This window comes from Pinus tabuliformis, chromosome 9 (assembly GCF_031772625.1).
Source record: "Pinus tabuliformis cultivar Carrire ecotype Pingquan chromosome 9, CPIR1, whole genome shotgun sequence".
Taxonomy (NCBI): domain Eukaryota; kingdom Viridiplantae; phylum Streptophyta; class Pinopsida; order Pinales; family Pinaceae; genus Pinus; species Pinus tabuliformis.
Window position 1 is genome coordinate 557,862,125 of NC_142307.1, and position 13,427 is coordinate 557,875,551.

Here is a 13,427-nt window from a genome sequence, read left to right on the forward strand (position 1 = left end):
TAATGCATGAGCCTGAGGTTCTTCATCTTGAATTATCTTGCAAGATCCTATTTGCAAGATTTTACCAGCTTCTCATCACTTGATATAATAAATCATTGACATATATACTATAATCAACAATTCACCTTCAACCACAATATGGTAAAGGTTCGCATCTACTTCAGTTCTGGTGAAGCCCAACCTGGTGAACTAGTTGTCAATCTTAGTGTACCAAGCACAAGGTGCTTGTTTCAATCCATACAGTGCTCGTTTGAGTTTGCACACATGTAACTCTCTCTTTAAGGTCTAAGATCCTTCTGGCTGCTTAATGTACACCTCTTCCTCAATCACTTTGTTGAGGAGTGTTGTCTTTGCATCCATCTGATGTATCTTCCATCCCATCTGTGCTGAAAATTCTAGATTAGATATGATTGAAGAGTACCTTATTACTAGAGAAAAGCTCTCCTCGTAATCAATTCCCTCCACCTGAGAGAACCCTTTGGCCACAAATTTGGACTTGTGTTTCTCCACACTCCCAGGAGCGACTAAGCGTGAGTTACTAACTTTGAAAACATCTATATCCATACTTTGACTTGGTCTAAGTTAGAAATGACAGTCTATTTGCCCATGGTAATGGCATATCCATGTATTTCCTATGGTATTTTGTATATGTAATTTTGTATAAATTGGTAGAAGCCACATGTGAGATCGGGGTTGGTTGGTCAGTTGATTGATCGATTGGCTAGTTAGATGATTGGGCATTTGGTTTGATGAGTATTATTTTGTAATGCTAATTTAGGCTAATGAGCCGAGGGGAAAACTGGGGTAATGATATATGTATTACATCTGGCACTTGTTTTGGAAGTAATAATAATAATTAGAGTTCCCATATTTGTTATCTTGTATTCATGTGATGATTTTATTATATGTTACTAGTGTGTAATCACAATGATAATGTTTAATTGGATGAATTTGCATGTCATGGGTGATTGTTGTTCCCCTTTCTTTTGAATTTCCTGTCGTTGATAATACTTTGTTTTTGTCGTGAATATTTGTAAGTGGGATTACAGAGTTTTAGGTGTGGTTGAATAATGGCCCCAATCAAATTCTTATTCCCCTTACAGCTGCAAAAGCTTAGTTCTTGCAACCCCCCATAGGTTCCTCCGGTGAGACCTCACTTGGTTAGTAGGCATTGTCGTAAGGGTTGGTACCTAGTGAGATTTTTGTTGGTCGCATCACGCATAATAACTCGGGTCAGAAACTGAAAAGCGCTAACAAATGGTTATGTTGTCGATGCCAAGGTTGATGATTGACGAGAATGTGGAATCCTACAAAGGAAGATCTTAAGTTGTGGTTTGAAGTAGGAGATTGATGTTGGTGAGATCAGGAATTAACCAATCAATATTGACAAATGACTGCAACAATACGTGTTCTTTGATGATCTATATGGAATTTTCTTTGCTAAATTCTCAATATTGTTAGCAAAGTTGTTAAAAAAATTTAATGATCTGAATATAAATTGGTGCTTGGTTGAACCTCAAGGTTAGATTATCGAGTGAGTGCAGAGGTTGCAATTTGTGAACAATAAAATAACTGATATGGTCAATTTCTAGTTTGAGAGTGTGATCAAGGGTTATATCATGGAGTTTGTGATTGAGTCAATCATTTCTTATAGTGTTGTTGAAAGGTGATTTCTAAAAGGGTCGCAAGGAAGATTTATTAGAGCGCTACTAACTTTTGTCAAAATGTTGTTATGTGATAGGGGTGTCATGAAGATTGGATTTGACACCATGCACAATTAACCCCTTGTGTGCTAAGGGCAAGTTGGGGGATGACCAGGTGATAACAAAAGGGAAAAGGGCCAATATGCAAGAATTGAAGGAAAAAGGAGGACAAAGGAGTTGTGAAAGAGCCTTAAACGAGATTAAAAAGGGGTATGTTATAGGAGTCCTGATAGATAGTACAAGAGAAGAGAAGTATGATAGATTTTGAGGGCGACATTTTACAAAGTGGAAGAAGGTTCCAAGGTGACAATGGTAGAGAAGAGAGGTATGCATTGGTGTCTACAGTTGGTCGAAGTCTAGCAAAGGAGATAGTGAGAGGTCATAGGATAAGGAGGTGAAGTGGAGACCAAATAAATTTAGATATAGTGTGCATTGGCATACCAAGTACATAAGGCAAGGAATGGGAACCTTTGCAACCTAGGCCGAGAGTAATAGTAGAGAATGTGCATCTTGAGGATCCTACTCAGAGTACACCTTGTGTCAAACCCGTGTCCCTAAGCACACCTATTCATGCAAAGGTAAGTTCCCCTGATAGTGTTCTACATACTTTAGCTAGCAAAGAAAGTGAAGGAAGTCAAAGTAGTAGCCGAAATCAGACTAGTTCATTGGGAGGAAGTGGATCACAACAAATAGCAGTTATATCTAGTGGATCATCATCAGGAGTTGGTAGATATAGAAAAATGGTATATATTATAAACATGTCATTTTTTCATGGTTCCAAGAAAGAAGATCCAAAACAACATTTTTTATATGTGAGATAATGTGGGATTCTAGTGATGTTCGTGATGATAACGCCATGATTATACAACTGGAAACTACTTTCAGAGATCATGCCTTGACTTGGTACATGAAGTACAAGAGTACTTCTCCACCTATATAGCCAAGATCATTGCAGGACATCAAGTAATCGATGTTGAGAGAATTATGCAGGCCTAAATCCAAATCCCAATGCATAATCAAGTTAAAGGAATCAAGCAAAGGCAGGATGAATCCATTTGGGATTATGATAAACAATTTAAGGTAATGTTGGGAAAGTGATCATTTGAAATTCTTGATCAACAACACAAAGAGTTATTTTCTTAGGAACGTTGCCACATATTCATGCGTCGCTAACTTAGTAGAATATACAGACTCAAACCGAAGCCTTGGAGATCATGTTGAAACTAGAAGCATCTCCAACAGCCGCAACAGGAGGAGAAAGTTATGGCATAACATAGCTTCAGTCACAGATGATTGCCCTCACTATGCAATTGTAGGACCTACCGAACGGAAAAGAATAATGTTCGAAGGTATGGTGCAAGGTACCACAAGAATGAGTGTCCAATGATGATGAACTATGTGGTGACTAGTGTAATGAATTTGTTGGAAAAAGGTAGAGGATTATGATGCGAAATATATAGAGTGTGGGGACATACACTGCAAACATGTCCTACTATGAAGTAGAAGTATGATACCTCTGCAAGGACTATATTCTGTGATTTATGTAAGTCTGTTGGCCATGATATTCATACATATTGAGAATTGGAGCTAATGCGGGATCGGATCATGGATTCTTACAGAGTGTAGGAGGGTCAATATGGTGCGACACAAAATTATAATTAAAAAAACATGTATAATTAGCTTGGAAGAGGATAGGGCATGATGGGTTGAGGCCTTGGAGGATGAAGACGAGGGTGCAAAGTATCTGAATGATGACAAGGATTAATCTTCTACTACTATTACGGACAACCAGGAAACCTTGCTAGATATTTTCCTAATCCATGTTCAACATGTACAAACTGCAAGGATTTGGAGCATGCGATAGAGGATTGTCCTCTGTTTATTTCCAATATTCAAGAGAAGAAATACTAAGATCTTTAGAATATCATTGCAGAGTTGCTCATTGACTAGCAGAATGCGAATGTGGCTATGTCAGGAGGATCTAGGACGAGAATGCATGTAAGAGAGCGGTCTACATAGGTCAACAATGGGTAAGAAAGTTTATTGACCCATCGCCAAATTTTGATCCGCAGAGGGAGAAAATCACCTACAAGGAAACATGTAGAGAGTTGATCACATCAGAGTGGGGTGCCCTAGATTATATTCTAGTATATGATATGCTCTAGATCTATAATAAAGTTGTTGCAAAGGGTTCTAAAGGGGGATACAAATAAACTAAATCATTTTTGAAAAGTTGTTTGGACTTGATGCAGGATGATGGAGCCCTACAAAATCTACACAAGATGATTAATTAGTGCCCCAAGGAGTCAGAGAGTAGAGCAACATAAATACCAAGGCGTGGAGCTAATAAGGTGGCACGAAAGAAAAGGACTAATAGGGAGTTTCAATTTGGTGCATAGGTAGGAGATTTTGATGTGGATAATATCATTCTCGATATGGGGTCTGATCTGAATATTTTGCCTAAAAATACTTGGGAGATAATGGGGAGACCTATGTTAGAGAAGTCCCCTATCCAATTGATTCGTACTTATGTAGGAACACAATAGAATATAGATATAGACATAAACACATAGATGCAACAAAAATAAATCATAATTTCATTAATATCAAAGAACTAGAATATGCTTACATACATAATGGAAATAAACTAGCTCTGGCGATGGTAGCTGTTGAAGCCCCGAAAATCGGGTCTACAACAAGGGGGATACCCACCCAGTCCAGACCTTGGTTAGCAGCTTCTTTTCCGTTTGGTATAGTGGGTCCGACTGGGGATATGGGACTAGTTTCCCAATTTATGTGTGTGTGTGTGATAGACTGATATTTCTCTTTCTAACAGTTTCTAAATGGAATACTTCTACTCTAACTCTAATATAATAATATAGAAATTGTATTCTAATAAGCAGAAATATCTAAATCTACACTAACCCGGGGTGTAACCTTTCTTTTCTGCGATCTAAAATGATTTCAAATAACAATTGGTAATAAAGATCATTCAACTGTTATGAGAAAATAATTCAATAAAGATGAACCACTTTGTATAAAAAGTTAGACGAAACAGTTGTGAAAAACATATCGCATAATAAGCTACTCATACATCAAGCATAAATAGATAGCTATCACCGTACAAAAGTTCCAAATGATAACTCCGGCATTCATACATCAATATATAGATAACTGAACATGAAAATCACTTTAACACAAGGGAAGAAATAGTTAAGAGATAGAAATACCATTTATAACTAGTCCTACTCATGAGCTTCAAGTGATAATGGTTTATCTCTTCTTGATCAAACATCCACTAAGAGTACAAAAGTGCAACATCAGTAGCAGATATCAAATGCAAATATCAATAAATCTTGTTCCATTCATTCATCAAAACCTCCTCCGTTCTGGGGATAAGTTTTTGATAAATTTCAGGACCCTTCTCTAAATGCATGAGAAGGGTTTAAATACTACTAACTAAATCTAAAAATAAATTATTACAAAAATATAGGATGCGGTTTAAATGACCGTCCTCATTTCAGGCTAAATAAAACAAAATTAAAACTAAAATTGAATCTAAAATTAAAACTACTTATGTATCTGGTCCTTGAAATCCCACGCATGCAGCATCTGTTTGAGAAGAGTCGGCTGGCCGACTTCCGATTTTAGCTGAGCTGAGAAAACAGAATCGACAAGAGCTGGCTCCATCTTTTCGGCCGAATTGATGATACACTTAAGAGTCATCCACTAGCTATGTGGCTTTATCGAGTATGCCCAATAATAATCCCAGTTCAACTTGGTTAACCCTTGGATTGCTTCTACCTTTTCTTGAGCCTTCTGCTTCCAATCTGTCTCTACCGTTGCTTTCTTGCAATTTTCGAGGCTTGCCCTTGATGCGTTTTTCACCTTTTGCGCTTTTTCCTTTTAGCGGATATAAAGTTCAAATTTTGTGAAAATAATGATTCCATAAGCTCTTGACCCTGAGCCTTAAACTGTCTATTTATGATATCAGCGCTGTCCAGTATCCACTTAACCATGTCTGTCTATAGGAGAATTTTGGGTCTTGCTGCTATCCGGTGTAAGAATGAGCAAGCTAGCTCTGTAATTGATGCCTCAGAAGAACTATGTGAGCCCGAAGTAGCAGTAACTTCCATTACTCTGGGATTCTCCTCTTTAAGCAGATTATACATGCCTTCCCACGTAGCAATTCCTACGTCTCTGTTACAGGCCGTGTCTGTATACAAGGGTGCCATTTCTTTTTCTTCAGAGCTCGGAGCTTTACTTTTCTTTCCCATAATTCCTGCATATTGCTTTGTATCGTTCTCTGTCCTTCGTTCCTGCAATTCACAAGTGAAGTGAAAATAATGGTAAGTTAGAGTGATGGAAAAGTTTTAAATGCTGAAGATAGATAAAGTATACCACTTTACGTAAGATGAATTTTCGATAAGCATGAAACCATATTCCATTAATAACTGGCAACTAACTCATTTATTAGCATTAAAGCACATAACCAGGTGTTAGTTTATGGAAAATACTTTTTTGAACCACGCGCCCGAAAGATCTGTGATGAAGCGATTTTGCGATTTGTTTTGCAATATCGCAGAATCATAACATCACTGAGTTGATTGCTCGTGACATCGCATTATTGCATTGTTGCTGATATTGCGAAATCGCAATATCGCAGATCGCAGGAATGTGATATATGACAATCTTTGTTATTCTGTTTCCTGCAAAATGCGATTTGCGGTCGGCGTCATCGCATATCGGCAAATTAAAGTGTTTCAAAGTAAGTTGTGCCTGATGCATGAGATGCGATATTTTATTATCGCGTATCGCGATCTCGCAACGTTGGAATTCGGCTTGTAAGGAGGTATCTTGTTATCCTTTTGCGATGCGATATTTCCTAAGGAAAGATTTTGTCTTACCTTATCATAAAACTTAGATTTTTTAGATTTTGCAAGGGGGTTTCCTAAGCTTATGATGGTAAGTTTTATTCGAAAAGGAAATTTAAAAACTAATTGATTTTTTAAATTTTTAGCTAAGGGTCCCCACTTATTTAGCATTAGGAATAATACTAAATAAAAAGGAGGGTTTTTGTTGGCCACAACAATTGGCGATTCACTTGGGAGAACCAGTTATCTCTGTTGTTCTTTTGAATTTTCAAAACTTCCAAAATAGAAATTTTTTCCAGAAAATTAAACTTTACTATAGAAAGACTAAGTACATTATGCTTTTGCCTATCAATGATATTTCGTTTCTTCTTTTTCCCAACTTTGATTATTTACTCCCTCAAGCCAGTCCTTGTATCTACATCAATCATTACTTGGTTTATAAAGATAAAAACAAAGTCTTCTATGTAAATCAGTTTTAAATATGCTCATTTGTCGTAGGTAGAGCCTCTGCTGCCAGCAAGCGTTTATAGCTTCGACAGGGTTACCTATTATCCAACAATGATCCTGTATCCTACTTAGAGAAATTTACAAATTTTCAAAGAAAAATCCATTTCCACACTTTTTTGCTTTCATTTTCTTTTTTATCCTTAAAGAACAATGTCTTGGTTTGGTAGCCAATTCATGACACAGTCATTCACTGATTTATAACTTTGCTGAACAAGCTGGCTCGTGATGAGACCCCTTGTCTTTTGATTGCAACAATCTTGAGTCATTACCCTGTTGTAGTATGCAATATTGGCAAATTCGGCAAGCTATACATCCATGATCATGATAAGTCGGCTCGTGATGAGACCTCTTACTCTTTAAGTTAAAGTGTATCTTTGGTTCATTCTCGGAATATTGTAGTTTCCTAGGTGGGGAGGAAGTCATTGTTTTCTTAAGATAGCTCTGGATGACAATGATAGAGTTTGTGGGAAGAGCCTTTCTACAAAGAATCTTCATTTTGTTATTGATACCTTTCATTGGACTGAAATAAAACAATTTCTAACTAAAGGTGGCTTTTCATCAAATTTTATACAGTTGAAACTAGTATCATTTCTAGGTCCAGAGTTTTTCACTGTATCTTTCAATAGTAATGGTCAATTTTTCAGAAAGAATTCTATTTATACAAGTAAAAAACAAAATCTAGAAGAGAATTTGTGTCTTTTTCGTGAATCTCAAATGTAACCATTTACAACTGATTTTATTATGGAAAGAAAAACAACTACTCTACAAAAATAGAAGAATGATCTTCTATGGAAAATATTTCTTAAGAATCTGACCATTAACAGGTAGAGAATCTCTTTTCCATGTTAAATCTTGTAACATGAAGGTAGACGGACCTATGACTTCTATGATTTGAAAAGGACCAAGCCACATTCTTTGAAATTTTGTATGTTTCCCCTTTTCCTCATGAGCCTTGTCCCATTTTAAAACTAGATCTCCCATCTGAAAATATTTTCTGGATATCATATTGGAATCAAAAGAGGCTTTCACTAACGCTTGATGATGAGCATGAGTTATCTTAGCCCATTCTCGTTGTTCTTCTAATTTAATTAATTCCAGCTGCCTCAGTTGTAAAGAGGAAGTTGGTGCTTCATCAATATATTGAACCAAGGATAAAGAGGGAATTGCCAGATGTGTTGGAAGAACCACTTCTTTCCCATAAACTAAATTAAAGGGAGAAGTGCCGATAGAGGCTTTCTGCGTTATTCGATCTACCCATAAAGCATATATTAAAGACTTATGCCAATTTTTATGATTTTGGTCAATGGTTCGCTTAATGATTCTGATTAAGTTCTTATTTGTAGATTCAACTAACCCATTCCCTTGTGGGTAATAATTGGCAGAGTATTTAAGCTTGAAACCCCTTTTGAGTGCAAATTCAGTCATTGCATTACCAGAAAAGTATGATGCATTATCAAACATTAAAGCGGAAGGCAATCCAAATTTGGTGATTATGAACTGATTTATGAATTCAATGATATTTTCAGCGTTAGCCGCCTTGAGTGGAACTTCTTCTACCCATTCAGTAAAGTAATCTGTTGTTGAAAGGATATATCTATGCTGTTTATCAGAGTGAGGAATGATCTCACTTATTATGTCCAATCCCCACTGATTGAAAGGCTATTCAATGATAACTGGTTGCAGTGGCAAGGATGGCTTCTTTTGTCTCCCAACAGTGGTTTGATAGACTTGACATTTCCTCACGTAATTATGTGCGTCTTTGAATAATGTGGGCCAATAATAGCCTGCGCGCAAAATTTTGTGAGCAGTTGCATCTCCAGCATAGTGTCCGCCTACTGGCCCATCGTGGAGTTCCTGCAAGAATTTTTCAGCTTCAGCTTTCTCAAGACATCTAAGGAGAACAGAATCATAATTTATTCTAAAAAGAACATCATTCACGAGTTGATATTGTTTGGCTTTTAACCTTACGACTCTTTTCTTGGTATGATCAAGGTTTGAAGGAGCATATCCATTCTTTAGATAATAAATAATATCAGCATATAATGACTCAACATCGTTTATGCTTACCTTGTACACTTTTACCTCTATAGATGGATTTTCGGACATTAGCGATGCTTCGGCCAGCATTTTGCAAAAGCCTTGACCTTTTACAATACTTGCTGGTTTGATTTCTACATCATATTCCTGTAAGGCAGTAACCCAATTGGCCCTTTTCTCACCCACATCCTTCTGTACTAGAAGATTTCTTACAACTGGAAATGGTACTATGATCTTGGTATGTGTTTTGAGTAAAAAAGGTCTGAAATATTTAATTGCTTTAAAAACAACATAAGCTTGTTTCTCCACATCTGAATAATTCAACTCAACACCTTGTAAGTTAGAACTGAAAAAATCAATTGGGGCTTCCGCCTTTTCTTGATTTGCTTAAGTGAGTATCGCAACATATGATCTATCTGAGGCAAATGTATACAATATAAAAGGATCAGAAAAATTTGGAGTTGCTAAAGATGGAGCATTAATAATAGCTTGTTTGATCAGATTGAATGCCTCATGTTCGTCTTGGCCCCATTTAAAGTTTGCGTTCTTTTTAATCATGGCTTGTAAAGGAGACACGATTCTTGAAAAATCTGGAACAAACCTCTTTACAAAGTTAATCTGGCCAAGGAAAGATTGCATGGCTTTTTTGTTGTGAGGTAGGGGTACTGCGGAAATTTCCCTGATTCTGTCAGGATCTATGTGAATTCCAGATTTTGACACTATGAATCCTAGAAGTTTTCCTTCACTTAATACGAAAAAGGATTTTTTTGGGTTAAGTGAAATCCCATACCTTAGACAACTTTGGAAGATTTGTTTTAAATCCCTGAGATGGTTGTTTCGTTTTTTGGAATAAACAGTTATATCATCCAAATAGATTATCACTGCTTTATTAACTAACCCCTTGAATGCGATGTCCATGGCTCTCTGAAATGTGGCACCCGCGTTAATCAATCCAAATGGCATCTTTTGATATGCGTATGTGCCCCACTTAGTTCTGAATGTAGTTTTTAATTGATCGTCGGGATGTACCAGCACTTGGTTGTATCCTGAGAATCCATCCAAGAATGACATTAATTCTGAGCCCGCAACTGCCTGCAGTATTTGTTCCATGGGGGCAAAGGAAAATTATCCTTTTGGCAGGCCTTGTTAAGGTTTCGAAAGTCAATGCAGATTCTAATATCTCCGTTTTTCTTTCTAACAGGTACCATATTGGAGACCCATTTAGAATGTCTAACGGGAAAGATTATTTTGGCTTTCAATAACTTATTGAGTTCAATTTTGATTTGATTTTCTAAATTGGGATGGATCTTTCTCAGCTTTTGTTGGACAGGTTTTTCATTATCGATCATTGGGATAGTATGTTGGATGATGGAGGTGTCGTATGTTTTGAGTTCATCGTAATTACAAGTAAAGACACTTTTGTATTGTCTCAAGAGACGGATATACGCTATTTTTTCTTCAGGGGCTAGGCCAAGGCCTAGGTTAATATTATGCGGTTTAGCATCAGTTCCTAGATTTACTAATTCATAATTCAAAGTTGAACTTTGGAGTTTTGAATTGGTAGATCTTTTGAATTGATCTTTCAAATCATAAAGGTCTTCTAATTTGACTACTGATTTAGGTATAGCATTGTTAGTACTATCCTGTTGCAATTGTTGGTCATGTTGGTCTTCGTCAATTATTTGATTGGTGTAGGATCCTTCAGATGTGAGGAAACTCACAATATCAGGATCGTCGTTGAAAATCCTCCAATTGGTAATGTTATCAGGAATAGATGGTCTAAAAATTAACTCAATTGAAAATCGGTCAGGGCTAAAATCTTCTGAAGGAATGAGCTTGGAAGCTACATTGGCTAAGAGGTCTGCGCTAGCATTCTGGAGTCTGGGAATTGATGAAATATTAAATGCTATAAAATGTTCAGTCAGATCTTGAACTAAAGATTGGTAATGCTTTAAATGACCTGATAAACAGTGTATAGTATTACATACCTTTCTGATTACAATTTCAGAATCTCTAAAAACTTGCAGGTATTTGATGTTTAATCCAATTGCTTTGTATAACCCTTGGATTAAAGCCTCGTATTCTGCGGTATTGTTGGTGCAATCAAATTCGAGTCTGCAAGTTAGCATATTTTTATCTCCCTCTGGACTTACTAACACGCATCCTGCTCCTGCTCCTTCGTTAGACTTAGAACCATCAAAAAATAGTTTCCAAAACAAAGATTTATTTACAGGACTATCTATAAAATTAATGCATTTAGAACTATCTGTTTGAGAGAAATTTTCTACTTGAGATAAAACAGAATGTTCTAAGTAAGGTGAAGTATGAGCATTAAAATTTCCTAGGAAAGAATCTACTGAATAGTTGCCTATGATGTTAGAATTATATGCTACTGGTTCATTTTCTCCCTCGAGTTCTGTTACTATGTATTTCTGATGTCGTTCGCGTTCAACTTTTATTTGGTTTGGTTTACCATTGTAAGGGAGCCACATATGCGACCAGTCAGTTGCAAAATATCCATGAAGTTTTTCTGACCAATCTCTGCTAAGAATTAAGCCATAAAATTCTGGAATATCAACAACTAAAATGTCGATAACCTGACATACCTTTGGGTTGGATGACAGCCTTATGGTAACCTGATTTAATTCGCCAATCACTTTGACTTGCGATCGATCTAGCTGAACTATGCGCACAACGGATTTCTGTGGTTGAACGTTCAATTTTGCACATATTGACCTTGGTAAAATATTCGATGAAGCTCCAGAATCGACTAAGCAATTATGCACGTTTTTATTGAAAATTTCATAAGTAAGGAGAAATGGGGGAGTATGAGATCTCGATCTTCCTCCAATTAAGGCAATATCATTTGGATCAACCTTATTCATCGTATTAGTTGGAGGTCTTCCCATATCATGGGAAGCTTGAGAGATTACAGTAGCTGGTAAAGGTGCAATTGGTACAGCATGTAATTCTTTCAAAAGTACTTTTTGCTGGTGTTTTAACTTGCTCAATTCAAAAAGAGTAATATTGGCCCTAGTCTTTTTCATATCTTCTACGATATTATACTCCATTTCATCCGAAACGATTAGCATTTTAGATGGAGTTGATGTGTCTGTTTGGACTGGGCTGGTTTGAGTCGCTTTAGGTGATGTTTTCTTGGCTGTGACTTTATCTTTAGTCATCGAGCTTGCGCTCTTTGGCTTAGGTGTAGGTTGAGGAGGATCAAGTTGATTTCCGCTGCGAGTACTAGCCGGGAGTGCCTCTTGATCCTCTTCATCTAGGAGGATGAAATCCCACATACCTTGTAACTCTACAACTTCTTCTTCATCGGTATGTTCTTCAGTAGGGTTTTCCTCTTCTTCTTCTTCTGATTCAGCATTTGTAATTGCATTAGGGGGTTTGGAATCAGTTGAAGGATTTCTTTTAAAAGGCCTGTATGGCTTTTTTGAAGAATTTTCTGCTACTTGTTTCTTAATGTCGACCATTTCGTTAGACATGGTCTTCAAAACTTTTTGTAATCCTTCTAAATCGAATGGATCTTTCGGTTGTTTTTTCTTGGGATCTTCTTTGAAAGACACCTTCTTAGATCTTCATTCTTCTATCACATTTTTCTTTTCTAGGGCCATAATACGTTTCTCTACTGCTATTGCTTCTTTCATATTTTCAACTAAGGTTGTTTTGTTAGCCCTATCAACAAAGATTGCTAAGTTTGATGGTAAAGCGGTGATGTACCATTCACTTCGCACTTCTTCGCTAGGCTGAGAAGTAGTAGGAATTTTGTTTAAGATTTTATTGAAACGTAAATTGAAATCTTTGATAGGTTCTCTTGACTCGGCCTTAAGGTTAGACAAGTCATTGATCAATGTCGCTGTAGACCTGTCATCACCGAACTTGGTCAGGAATTGTTCTTGGAAGATGTCCCAACTAGTAATAGATCCAGATGGTAATGAGAAATAACATGATCCAGCTATTCCTTGCAGAGTATAAGGAAAAATTCTAACAACAAAATCTTTGTTAACAACTCCATTGAGATTTATGGATAGCATAAAGTTATTTATATGTTCTTCCGCTAGCATGCCTGCCTCAAGATTAAACTTAGGCAGCCATTTTTCAGGATGGGCCGGTAGCTGACTCAAGGGTGCAGGCATTAAGACTGCCCCTGGGTTATTCCATGGAGATTGGGCCATCGCTGAACTACTAACAGAGGAAAGTGCAGAAGATGATCCCTGCGGTTGAGAGGATGAGGATGTTACGACTCCAGATGGTTGAGAAGGAGTTGTGGAAGTTCCAGTAGGCTGATGGACAA